This window comes from Nipponia nippon, unplaced genomic scaffold (genome assembly GCF_047370975.1).
Source record: "Nipponia nippon isolate SJK-2023a ecotype South Korea unplaced genomic scaffold, ASM4737097v1 scaffold_5, whole genome shotgun sequence".
Taxonomy (NCBI): Eukaryota; Metazoa; Chordata; class Aves; order Pelecaniformes; family Threskiornithidae; genus Nipponia; species Nipponia nippon.
This window is the reverse complement of record NW_028262369.1, coordinates 99,007,172-99,020,731: the sequence shown is the minus strand read 5'-3', so window position 1 is coordinate 99,020,731 and position 13,560 is coordinate 99,007,172. Positions and strand designations below refer to the sequence as shown.

Below are 13,560 nucleotides of genomic sequence, written 5' to 3'. Positions count from 1 at the left end.
GCGGTCGGTGGCCGTCCCCTCTGCTCCCAAACCCGGGGGAGTTTGGGCAGAGGTCAGAGCTGGGCTTAAAACTATAAACCCAGAGAGCTGGGGGATGAGGAGAGGGGCCTGACAAACCCGGCTGAAGTCACAATTTATTCTGATAAACCCACGTATCGTGTTTGCCTTCGCTTCCCCAGCTGCGATTCGTACCTTGGGCTGATTTTCCAGTTATTCCCTGTAACGGTGAGGGGAAGAAATACACTTTTCTTAAAGAATGGAAGCTGAGGCTTCAGTGGTCTTCTGACTTGAGGATTTCTGGAAAAACAAGAAATGATTGTAAAGGTGTCAAGAGCATTGGTACCTCAGTGTGGGGCTTCGGGCTCGTCGGTGCTAATTATACAGCAGCCCTGCTTCCCCTGGCACCACAGGAGTCGTGTGAGCGATCCAGATGAAACCTCCTGCTGATAGTTCCCCTTTCCTTCTCTATTTCCAGTCTTAGGCTCTTGCCTGCCGGCTGTCCCTTGGTAAAAGCAAGACCAACATCCCGAGTCGCACTGAAGCATCGCTTTCTCTCCTCAAAGGTGCTTCTTAGAGTAAATGCTATTAATTTGCTTTAGAAGTAAAGGAGGTAGGACATTTCTCGGAGCACGAACCCGTATCCCACCCCCACCCCCCCCCCCCAGATCCCTCAGTAGGAATTTAAGGAAGCTCAAGGAAAGCGGAACGGAGCCCTTGACAAATGCGGGGACATTTGTCATGCGTGGAAGCGTATTTTGCTGAGGATGTGGAGTTGTGAGGTCGGGCTGTCAGAGAAAGGGATTTAAATAACCCAGGGAAGTTTTATTTTGCTTGGCGGCATCTCCTCGTCACAGCTCCAGCCCAGAGCAGAACGGCAGCAGTGTGGGGCTGGCAGTCCCCATTTCCAGCACCGGCAGAACGAGATGTGAGAGTTGCAGTGAGAATTTCACGTTTAATGTGATCTCAGCCGTGTAAATCAGAGTTGAAACAAGGATAAGTAAATATAAAGGTAGTTTTAGCTTGTGTCAGTCTGTCGTGGCGGTTGAGGAGATGTCGCAGGCGGCTGTGGGCCCTTCTTGGAGATCTCCTTGGGGATCTTTCAGCTTGTCAGAAGCGTTGTTTCAAGAGGTGGATTTTGTGCTGTGCTCACATGGAAGCTGAGGGCTTGTCATTTAGGCAAACGGAGGGTAACCGGCGTCACCCGGAGCACTCAGTGTCTGAGGGAGCGAGGAGGCGACCGGGGATTTCGAAAGCCTTGCACGTGGATGCGCTCGCACCAGCACCCGGGGAAAGCCGCTGCTCGTCTGGAAGAGCCTGGCTGCTCGCGCTGACGCGCCGGGCGTCACCGCTGGGTTACACGGACGGCGTCGCACACCTCATTCGTGTGCAAAACCCATGGACGCCTTTCTTGTGCTTTGCACTTTATTCTGCCTCGTGTCTGAGGACGTGGTGTGCTCTGCAAGCGCTGCCTGCTTCAATGTCTGTTTGCCTGCTGTCTTTTTTGGGGGAAAATGAGGAGACTCGCTTTTACTTCTGACCTTCCCCGCTTTGAGGGATTGCTTTATGTTCGGTGATACATTTGAGGGGTGCTGCCAAATAAGAACAGGAAAATCGGGTGGTGGGAAGTTTTTCCTTCCGTCACGGTTGCAGACCCCCGAGTCCCGCCGCATGGCAGCCGAGGGGTCCTGGCAGCGTGTCCACGCCGGCACCAGGGCTCTTTCTGCACCAGCATCTGTCTGCGCTGCCCTGGCAGAGGACGGTGCTGTGTCGGCTGAACCTACCACATCAATATAACTTCAACTCCCTGCAATATATAGTAAAATGCATTGATCCGTATGGGAACCTGCTTATCCCAAATGAGAAGGGAGCAGACAAATTGCTGTCACTTTCTAAGGTGACGTTTCAGACGAAGATGTAAACCAGCAAAAGGTCCTCAGCGACTTACTAACTTGAGACCTTTTAAACAGGCAAGTGCGGTAGCTCTCTTCATGATATCAGTGAGAAGATTTAATTTGAATTGTGTGAGCTGAGCAACAAAACCAGTGCTGGGATTGCCTCCCCCTTGCCGGGGGGTGAGGGTCTCGCTGCTCCTTCCCGTGGGCTTCATGGGATGTTCCTCGCCATGGGGTGATCCAGCTCCTCAGGACAGCGTTTCCTTTGCACAACAGTGTTTCTGCTGCTCCTTTGGGGTGAGAATGAGGCCGTTTTCTCAACCTTTGCGGTCACTGGTTTTTCTTTGAGAATGGGGGATTTTGGCTCCGCAGATGTAGAGCAGTTCCAGCTGCCCAGCGTGGCTGTCCTCTCCTCCTGCTGTGAGGTTTTCCCTAATAACAGTCAGGTTTTTGAGGCATAAGTGGAAAAAAAAAATCCTAATAGTAGGGATTAACCTCGAGTAACATTGTGGTGGTTGTAGGTATAATTTTTAAAAAATTGAAATTCTGTCAGTAAGACTTGCAATAAATGTCTCAAAAGACTTTAAATCTTTTGTGGATCTTGTATGCGTGAAGAATTGTGCACCAGTTCCTTGGCCAAGTCCAAAATACCGATGGAAATGTTATCATTGGTTTCCTTTTGTGTCAGGAGAGGTGCAGCTCCCCCAGATGTGAACTCTTTACTTGACTTCTCATTATGTTGCGTTTAATTTTTGGTTTCAGTCCATTGGTCAATCTAATTTAGTAAGGGCATAATGTTTGGATAGCTTTCGAATTTGCATTTTCATCAACACCACATGGTGATAAGCAAAGACGGTCCATCACGCTGAGTCCCGTGTGTGTGTTGGCAAGGGCAGAGCTGCCGATTCCAGCATCACCAGTGTGGGAAGCTGGCGGTGCCTGTAATCGCCTCTTGCTGCCCTGGAAGACACGGATGGAGTGATGTACAAGTGGGAACAGGTAGGTATGTGCTGAAAATCATTGGGCTGGTGTAAAAAATAAGACCTGCTCCAGTGAGTAAGAATCAGTTGTGTCCTGGAGTGACTTGGGGTGCAGGAGGTTCCCAGGTTGTTGGACGGGCACCTCTGTCGCCGGTGGCACGGCCAAGGCTGCGAGTAAACCTGGCGCTGAAGCTGTTAAGTGTGGTATTTGAGCAAGGAATGGGTGTACAAAATTGTTCCTCTTACGTGGCTGGTGCCGCTCAATTATATTTAAGAACCCCCTTAAGGGACAGAAGTCAATTATAAGACAGTAAGTAGGTCAGCTGAAAACATATGCTTATGATTTTGCAAAATGCTGTAATAATAATTCATTGTTGTTTTTTCTGGAAGATTTTACATTTCTGCCACTTATTTTTGACAGGGTGTGACTTGTGAGTATATCCAATTTATTTTTTTCCTTTGACTTCTGGTTGCATCAGTTTTATTGCTTGTGATTTTTAATAGAATTTATTTCACTGAGAAAAGTTAAGTGACCTGTGAAGAACAACACCCGTCACCCAAAGGTCGTGTTAGAGCATCGCTTCTTGTCAAAAGAAAGCACCACGGTGGCCGCTCTTTACTGCGGGTGGTCCCGGGTGAGCTAGCGGGGCTGCGGCTGCAGCTATAGGTACGTGTGCCAGAAGTCATTAAAACCTTTTATGCATGAGAGAATACAATTTTGGGAGGGAAAAGCCGCACAGTAAATGGCTCCATCTGCGTAACGGGACTGGGGATCCCCAGGGGAAGGTCAGCATCGGAGAGAGGGACTTGGAGGTGGGCTGACGGGGGTCTGAGCAGGGGTCCTGTGGTGCTGGAGGTGGAGGTTCAGCCTCCTGTCCTCCTCTACCTCGCTCCTCAACGCGGCCAGGCGTCTCCCCGTGGCGCTGCCCGTCTGTCTGCTCTGACCAGGGGTATGTGAAATGTTTATACCTTTTGCTTTTTGTTAACCAAACTGCAGCCCTTAGTGCAGGTGCGATGGGACGTCTCCTTATTCTAGGTCTCCCTTCAGTGCGCCCTTCCTCATTTAAAGCAGGTTTTGTGCAATTAAGTTTGATGAGGTGATGAAGAGGTGTCAAAGTTGGAGTAGCTCTACTTCTGAAGATGTAACGAAAACTGAAGGCGGGTGGTGGACTGATGGTTTGGTCCCTAACGGGGCTGTTACTTGTCTGCTCGTGTGCCGGATTGCCTCGCTGTACGACGTTACCATAACTTATGTGCTTGAAGGGAAATACAGAGTTACCTGCTCTTCAATATCAGCAGGGCCTTATAATAAAATCTTGAAACGCTTGTAGCAATCAGTGGAAATCCTTTCCAGCTCGTGCCAGAGACTTCAAGTAAAGCCACCGAGTGTCCCTGTTCCATCCAAGCACGTTTAGCTTTACATAAAATTATATTTACACATGCAGTTTATTTCTGGAAGTTTTTTGTTGCTTATATTTAAGAGATAGTTGATGTTAAAGTCAATTTTTTTTAAAGACATGGTTACACCTAGTGTAATGGCATCTCTGGCCATGCTTGCACTTCCCTCTTTTAAATATCATTTTTCCTATGTAATATTCAGAGGAAAAGAAAAACAGCATTTTCTGCTGTTAGACCAGCTCTCAAGCTGTAACAACTTTTTGAAAAGTTAATGACATTCTGACCACAAAAAAGTAAAAATCTTTCAACAGTTTTGTTGCTTTGTTCTCAGGGGGTGGGTGGGTGGGTGGGTGGGTGGGTGTGTGCGTGTGTGTGTGTGTGTGTGTGTGGGGGGGGGGGGGGGGTGTAGGTGTAGGTGGGGTTGTGGTGCCCTTCCTTCAGGACCAAACTGTGGACTCCAGCTGGACGTTGGCATCTACGTTCAGATGTGTTCTCATTTACTCAAGAAAAGATAATTGTAGATCAGATTTGGGAAGCTTTAAGGGTGTCTGAGTTTTGTTTGTCATTTATGAAGTCTGAAAACCCTTCCTCTGGCACACGGGACGTACGGCTGCCCAGTTCCCGCCTCAGGTGTGCCTTCGCAGATGCAAGGCAGACAAGGTCGCTCATCGGCTCTGGCAGATGTTGGTTTAATTATGTACAGCACCGTTTTCAAGAGCAATGCATGGCCTGATGTACAGGATTGAGTTTTGTAGTTGATATTTTTTGCTGACCGTCCTGTAAGGTAATGATCTGAATTAGGGGGAATCAACATTTGGTCTTTGCTCATCAGCGATGTATGTAGGCAGCTTCAGTGATTGTTTCTTAACAACGTTTTTAATGCGCGTTTGATTTCTTCCTTCAATTCTGCATTTTTTTGTCTTAAAATAATGTTCCTCAGAATGCAATGAAACCTCAGTTGATGCTCTGGAGATTTTGGTCTTCTGTAATACAGGTTCTCTGGTACGCAGGAGGTAGATGATGCTGAGTGGTGTTGTCCATTCCAACCTAGGCAGGCAGTGAACCAGGCATTTCTCAAAATCAAATGCTGATTAGATTGATAAAATATATATCTGCAAAGGAGCAGATGAGAATTTCAGTAATTTACCAGGATGAGCTCAATTCTATGATGAGTCATTAATTTCTAAAATATAACTTACTGTCATAGAATATGATTATTCCTTAGACACAGGACTGGATCGTTATTTTTCTCCATACAGCGTTTAGAAACTGTTAAAGCATTTGACAGGTGAATAAAAGATTCAGCCCTTTCTCCAAAGAACATAAGCCTTGTCTGCATGGCAGAGTGACATTGTTTTAATTCGCCTTTCTTTTTAAATTGTTGTAGTTAACTAACACAACAGTTGCATCTTTCAAGTTAAACTGTGCTTAAGAGCAGTTTACTTTGATTTAACCTAAATATGTAGATTTACAATAAGGCAAAGTAAGGCACGCTTGAACCGAAATAAATATCCGCAGAGCATCTTGCTCTAGTACCCCAACAGCCACTTGGCTTTGAGGCTGGTTTGCAGTTTTCTCTTGTGTACAGCACCCTGGAGTAAGTTTACAAAAGGTCCAATGAGCTTTGGGAGAAATTGGTGTGTTCCTCCGATGTCATCGTGGCCTGAATTTCATTTTCGAATCGAAGAGTTGATTTCTGAAGACAGCCTGCTTCTGGAGGACGGAGATGAGGCCATCCCTTGTGTCCACGTAGGCTGTGTGCTCCATAGGGGCCGTACCCGGGTCCCTGCAGGAGCCCATGGCTAGTCCCGAGCGGTGCAGGCTGGCACTGGGACAGTCTGAGCCATCACAGCTGGATTCACCTGCGATGGGTTGCAGAGCTTGCATGGACGTGTCTCCTGCCAGCCGGAGAGAGACCATCGGACCAATGGGCACAGCCGGGTTCAGAAGACGTGGTCTGTTGTGACCCCTGGTGAGGCTCGTAATGACAGCTGCGATGAGGAGAAACGCTGAAACGACGAAGGCTGTCAAATAGAGCCATGCTTTGCTACTGCTGCGCGTGTTTCGGTGATGGAGGGTGCTATGTCTGAGCAGCTTCTAACCGTCGGGCTCACCGGTGCTGATGACTTTGAGATGGCATCTCTCCTCTCCGTAACTTCCTATGGGATGCTGCCTGTGCGGATTAAGTCAGAGTCACGGGATACGCAGCTGATAGCTTTCCCAGAGTTGTCTGCTGATGCAGCTTGAGAGGCTGATGGACCTGGAGCATGTCCTCCGTTCTTGGCTTGCCTGTTGGTGGCAGCTGGTGGCATGTGGCTGTCACACGTACGCGTGCACATCTGCTGTCCTGAAAGCCGCCTTCTCCTATCTAACGGTGTTGCTTTGATCCCAGGCACCCCAAAATCCTGCCTTGGTTGGGTTTCTCCTTGCACGGCTGGGAGGAGGAGGTGGGTGGGGGACAAGCTTCGCAAGGTTGAAATAACAGTAGAAGGAAACTTAAATGGATTTTTTTTTTTATTATAAAACAAAGAGTAGGAAAGTTGACTTCTCTCCTTATTTCTGCCATCACTTCATCTGACCGTGAAGAAGCTAGCAGACTTCTGCGAATTTTGTTCCTTCATCTGGAAAGAGAGTGTAGCTGTGCATCTCTGTGTCACCGGGAAGCTTAATTGAATGTTTCTTAATGTACTAATTGAATCTCAAATTATGTTCCCACTTAGTCTTCCGTTAGAAAAGGAAAAAGATTTTTTTTTTGGTGTGTGTCTGTTTGCAAGCAAATAATGATCATGATTGCATTCTTTAAAAAAAAAAACATCCCCCGGTTGTTTTTTTGTTTGTGTTTGGAGCCATCTATCAACCTTTCAGGCAGGTTCACTGGGTTCTATTCGTAATAAGCTGTTGTCCTCACGGCTCCGCGAGCGTGGCCAGTACAGCACGTGGAAGCAGAACATGATTCACCTCCTCAGCGTGCCAGGGCTTGTAGTGCTACAGGCTCTGCTGGTGGGTCCTGGTGCACAATAACAGCTAATAGGATTGTCAGAAATCTGGTAGGTGACAGCTAGCTAAATTAACAGGAGCCCTTCTGTGTATTTGATGGCGTCATTGGCGCGGATTCATAAAAGTCTGAGCCTTTGAAATTTTCACTTTAAAAATTTAATGTCCTGTTCTTCACAGATGTGCTGACCGGCTTATTGTCTCCATGGTAACAAGGTTTCGTTTTTAAAATAGCCTAAAGTCACAAAAGAGAAGTCAGATATTAATAGCATAAGCAGCGTAGGTACGAATAAAAAATAGGGTTTGGCTATTCCTCATCCAAAATTTCTTGTATTTGGGAGCTGTCTGTCTCTTTGTACATACTGTGGGTGTTTGTTTAAATGTATTTTTCCAGTGTGACCTATAAAATTAATTCTCTTTATTCACGCAATGTTATTAGAATGAAATATTTACATGAGTACAGCAACACTTAAAATGCTAGCGTAACACCAAATGCATAATATTTAATAGGTAACCATTGAAAAAATATCTTCACAAACACGCGCGGCGTACAATGGTATAAATGCAAGGTGCCCCTACTGGCCCCCTTTCCATAATGGGGAGACTGGAGGCAGGAGTGCTGCGTGACTTGATAAACCCTGTGTTAAACCCGGGGCTCGAGCACCCTCGGCACCTCCATTCCCACCTCCATCGCCCGCCACCTTCTGACACTCTCACCGATATTTTTTTTTTATTATTTTTTGGTACTCCCAATATTTTTGCTGTACGGTAACAGAACGTACAAAGCTCCAGTTGTGTGATTATAGTGTAACACCACAGGCTAGAGCCATTTTAGCAGATTTTGGGAGCTCAAGCCATGCACAGGCTCTGCCTGCGTTTGCTGCCATGCAGTTTCTATGGACACCAATGGTTTGTGTCAAATGCAATCTCGATGCGATTGTCTGTGCTGAATATAGAGGAAGCAGAGATGATTACATGGGACTCCAAACCTGTATTTGCTAAAATATATTCTGTTGCTTTGAAAAGAATATGGTAGAGACAGAAATAGCTTTCTCCTAAAATCCTTAGGTCTTGGGTGACCTGCAGAGTCAGAAAAATAGCTTCTTAACTCCTTTCTGTTGGTTTCAGAGTTGTATGGGAAAGCCTGACGTGTATAATCTTCAAAACTCTGCTTTAAACAATAATAAAGCAGAGCTCTAGCAAAATAAAATTTAGATGGGAACTTCTTCAGCCACTTGCGATGTTAAAAAGATCTCCCTTAAAGACAACTTTTGGCTAACAGTCAAATGTAATAAAAACAATCCGAAGGCGATGTTGATAATCCATGTCAGATAATTTGACAATTGAGAAAGGATGTCAAAAGCACGTTTAGAGACTCTGGGTAACAACGTGTCTCTCCTGTCTGTTGTATTAATTTTTGGCTGCTTGCAATGAGGTTTCCAGCTGTCCCCGGTGCTTTGGGGCAAAGCGGGGTGGGTAATAGACAGGACTCGCGTGCTTTCCCCTATCCCTCTGAATAAAACTGGAAGCTTTCTTAAAACATGGGAAGGAAGGACAGAGATCCCTCTCTGCCCCGATTCTCTGCCCTGCAAGCCATCTGTGATATGTACAAATAAAGTGTATTTTTGCCGCTAACTGACTCTGTGGCCTTTCACAAATGTTGTGGCGTGTAAAAGGGTGCTGTTCCCGTACGGCTGTCGGGAGTTTGGGTGCCGGCATTCCCACGGGTAACTTCGTGTGAGTGGTCCCACACCAATCTCTGTGGTTTCTGCTTTTTGCAAAGCGACTTGCATGTGTTTTTTGTGAGATCTGGGCCCTAGCATGTTAAATGCTTAAGGTACTAGGGTAAAAATACATCTTAGTAGTACATCTTAGTAGTTACACTCCAGTCACGTTCCCTCTTAATAATAAACCCTCTTTGCGCTCTATTTCCTTGACACTTGTTACAATCAGGATCAAGGTTTTTGGGGAAACCTTTTTTTGTTCTAAATAGGCGATTTAATGTCCTTAAGTAAGAGTCACTTTTGAATACTGACAGCTTTGTGTTGCTTGGATCCAGGTTATGACATCTTTTCTTGCACAGAAGAAGCAATATTCTAGCTGTAATCTTCATTTGGTTTTACTTGTATATGCTTCTGCTATCATTTGTGTTTTTATGATGGTCATTCTCTGGACTGATGGTTTCAGTGCTTAACTAGCGACTGTTTTTCCAAGCTAATATAATATGTCATTTTTCCATTTACATGTACAGACAGCAGGAACTGTCCCTATGTCTCAATATTTCTTTAGGTTAATACAGTTAATGCATTTTTATATCCCTTGCAAAATTTGATATCCTGATTAAGATAATGTAGTAAATTACTACAGGTCAGAATTTTGAAAACACCTTTTGAAAACACTTGTTTCTTTGAAAGTCAAGAGAATCCTTTTATTGGGATAAGCTGGTAGCTTCTACCCAGTGATATGCCATGAATTTTGCACATTTCACCTGTAGAAAGATTTCCAGTGGTTTATTCTCTGGGAGGAAGAAGAGGCAGCGTGGCGAGGCAGCGAGCTGCACGGGGGCAGCTCTGTGATTAAATTCCCGTCAGATCTGGATGAAGCGTGTCCTGCTGCATTGCTCCTCCTGCGGTGATTATTTTGTGGGGGGATTTATCTTTCAGCTGAAGTTGTAGAGGTCTGCATTTTCTGGCAAAATAGCGGGTTCTCTTTGTGTAATGCTTACAACAATTAGTTCTTTATTATTATATGCGTTTCATGAAGAAAATGCATCTTTGGGGTTTTTTGTGTGGCCTTAAGCTTACATCCTAATGGGTGTTTTAGGGACATTCCCAGTATTGCTGACTGTGCTTCCTGTGGCCCTTTGGTTTTGTTTCTTGAGCTTTCCATGAAGAGCTGCTCTCATACCACTCGTTGGATGGGAATACATCGGGTCTTGTGAACCAAAACCAAGCTTATACCTAAATTACCATTGGCAGGAGAGACTTGTAAGGGCACTCAGCTGTATGCTGAAAGAGGAGGTGGCACTTCTGGCATGCTTTTGGGAAGCCAGGCTGTTTCATGGTGCACTCTGCAGTAGTGGGACAGAACAGGCAGGAGTCACTTGTCTCAGCTCTGGTGTCTGGTCCCACGTTGGACATCGCAGGCTCTCCTGGCCGAGAGCATCCAAGGACAGCGTGCTGTGGCAGGTAGGATCTGGGCACCATCACCCTGCTGCAGCCCCACAGGATTTGCTGGGTGATCTGAAAAAACCTTAGACACCTGAGTTTAAGCAGGAGAATCCCATCCACCATGTTATAGAGGAAAACCTAAGTTAAGCTCCTCACTTGTGACTTCACTAAGCCTTGATAAGGGTTACTACAGGGTTACATGTCTCTTTCTGAAGAGAAAGGTAGATTACTTTATGATTTTCCAACCAAATTATATCTTTGATTTGGATTTTGCTTGCCCAAATTCTTGTGGTGAGATATTCTTCACTTCCTACCTTATGGGTTCAGTGGTACTTTGTCCTGTAGAAGACCTTCTTGGTGACAACATGCAACATAAATGTTCTACTCCAATTTTTGTGAAGTGGTTTTGGACAAAGGTGCTATGTACCTTGAAGTTCAGGAGTGGGAGTTTTGTATTAGGTGTAAGTTGAAATAAAATTCTGCTGAAATTGGGCTGCAAGTTCTGCTAAAGCATCTATGTATGTTATGGCCATTTTTGTGATCGTGCTTAGAAATGAAAGATGTATCTATAAATAATGCAAAGTGGTTATACTTAGAAATGGAGATCCCTTTCCCCTGCCTCCCCCAGTTAACACAACAGGTCAGACACTCCTGAGCCCCTCCAGTGGCAGATTCTCCGCGGCCAGCCAGCAGCACAGCACTGGTCATAGGCACTGAGCCACAAAAGGGATGGTTTCTTTTTAAACACAGAAGATGTGGAGCACTGAAAGGAAACCTCGTCCGAACTCAGTTCTTACTATAGACTGGTTGGCCTGATCTGCTGTGCCTGGAGGGCCCTTCGTTCCTTGGGTGATCTCTTCTTAGCAATTGAAACTGATTTTCCCATTAGGAGTCATTTCATAAGCTGGTGGGGTTTTTTTCCCCTCTCTTTTATTCATCTTAGAGTGATAAAAATGACCTTGGCAGTAGGCATTTCTTAGGGCTTAATGACCGGTTGGAGTTAATGTCCCGAGATACATTAAACATCCAGCCAGTCATTAATCTTCAAAGTGCCTGGTAGCAATTATGGCTTAAATATTCTTCTCCTGTTTTGGCTTTGATCATCTCGGGCCATTAGGAGCATCTTCACCTCCCTCTCCCCCCCTTCCCCCATGTTGGGATCATAGGGAGAAAGCATCCATCCCGCGGGGCCATAATGCGAGCTGCTCCGATGCGCTAGCTGTGGATATACAAGATGGATGACCTGGGGGTGTCAGACGGGAGAGCTGGCGGTGGCTGTGCTGGGTGGCAGCAGTAATGAAGCTTATCTTCATGTTTCTGCGGTCTGCGATAGGAGGAGAGGGAATCCAGGACTGCTGAATGTAACCTACTTCCTTGGAGGCAAAGGTCAGGTCGGAGAGACAGAGAAATGAAGAATGAGATGGGGTTAAAAAAGCATGGGGAAGGAAGGTGAAAGAAGAGGAGATGGAGAGCCAGGACCGCAGTTAGAGCACGGGTTGAGTGGTGGGTAGGAAGGATGTTTGTGAAATGAAGGGAGGATTGAGCAGGTTTGGAAGTGAGATGCTGGAGGTATGGGTAAATGGGCATTGCCATGTGCCAGAAGAGACCTTTGCACGATGCTTTCCTTCCTGCCACATTCATCCTTTTTTGACTAATGTCCCTCGTCTGCCGTTGTTTCGCCTCCCATCGCTGAGTTGCTGTCCTTCCATGGCTTTCACTCGCAGTGCTCCTGTGCTGCCTCCTGCAGCTCGCAGCCCTGTTTCTCTTCTCTGTCCTCTTCCAACTCCATTGTTGGCGTTCCTGTCCTCTTCCGAAAACTCCCTCTGGTCACCGGCCTTGGCTTGTCTGTCTCCTTTCTCATCCCATGTGCCTCTCGTTCTTCCACAGGGAATTTCAGCAGCCGCCTTCATTACCCAGTTTCGTACAAGACAAGAAGAGTAGGAAGAGGGGAAATCACAAATTTTTGCTTAAGTAACTATTTAAATTTGACTGAGGGCATTATGTGGGATTTTTTTGTTTGCTTTTTTCCTGGGGATGTTGTTACTGTCTTTATCTCACGTTCTGTATGCCACATCTTGTATTTCTCTCTTAAAACTGACAGTGGACTCAGCATGTTGTGACACTCGCTCCCCAGTTAATGAGAGCTGTCCAGTATACGGGACGGCAGCCATCAAATTAGTTAAGTGATGTGAAGAGATAGAGAGTTCAAAAAAAAAAAAAAAAGGTCCCCTCAAAACCCAACAAAAACCAGGGGCAGAGAAGAAGGCGAGAGGAAGTAGAAAAGGGGGAAGAAGAAGAGACTAAGAAAGAAGAGGCAGAATATGTTTCTAGCTGGTTTGCAGAACAAAGAGTATATGAACTAAAAATGTTAGTAGCGGCTTGCCAGAATGGGTGGCTTTTGTATAAGTGTCATCTTCTATGACTTTATTCATCTCTGTTCATAGTTATTCTGGAAGAAAGATTTTCTCTTTTCCTTTGGGGGGCAGTTAGACGTGTCCTAGCCACGCTAGCTGGTACTATAACAGGTTCCTCTGTTTTCATCCCTTTTTTTCTTTCTCTTTTCTTTCTTTTTTCATTCCTTTTCTTTTTCTTTCTCCTTGTACAGTTGGGGAGAGGATTGGTAGAAATACTGGCAACAAGGAGACAGCAGGAAGGCCTCTCTGCCACGTGATGGCCTTCTTAAGGGCACTCTGGATGCCAAACCTCTGCTGCTCTCTTTTTTTTCAAGGTATTTTTCCAGGCCTGGGATGTAGTTTGTAAGGCTTCTGCAAGGCACTGTGATTTTTCCCAGCAGTCTTGACGTTGGCACACATGGTCTTGTTTTCTTAGTGGTAATGACAAGGTTACTCCGTGACCAAACCTTCAAAAAGCAAAGCAATGTTTGCTTGGCCCAAAAGCCGTACCAAAACCAGCCCTCTCCAATCAATCCCTGCCTTTATTGCGTGCCTGCCTTCTCAGGCACTCATCCGGATTCCCCGTGAGGCTCTCTTGGGATGACTCCAGTGCCTCACACGCTCCTTCAGGGTCTGTCCCTCTTGGCCATGGTTCCATGTTGGCTCACTGTGCCAGGAGTCGGTTTGAGCAGAAGTCTCCTTTCTTCTCAGATGAAGATGGTCACTTGGTTTT

General features: G+C 45.9%; 1 protein-coding gene across 1 annotated transcript in view; it reads left to right on the top strand.

Annotated features, from left to right (window-relative positions):
* CACNB4 (calcium voltage-gated channel auxiliary subunit beta 4) overlaps positions 1-13,560 on the top strand; it is a 115,472-nt gene that overhangs the window by 1,293 nt on the left and 100,619 nt on the right. The window lies entirely within an intron of this gene.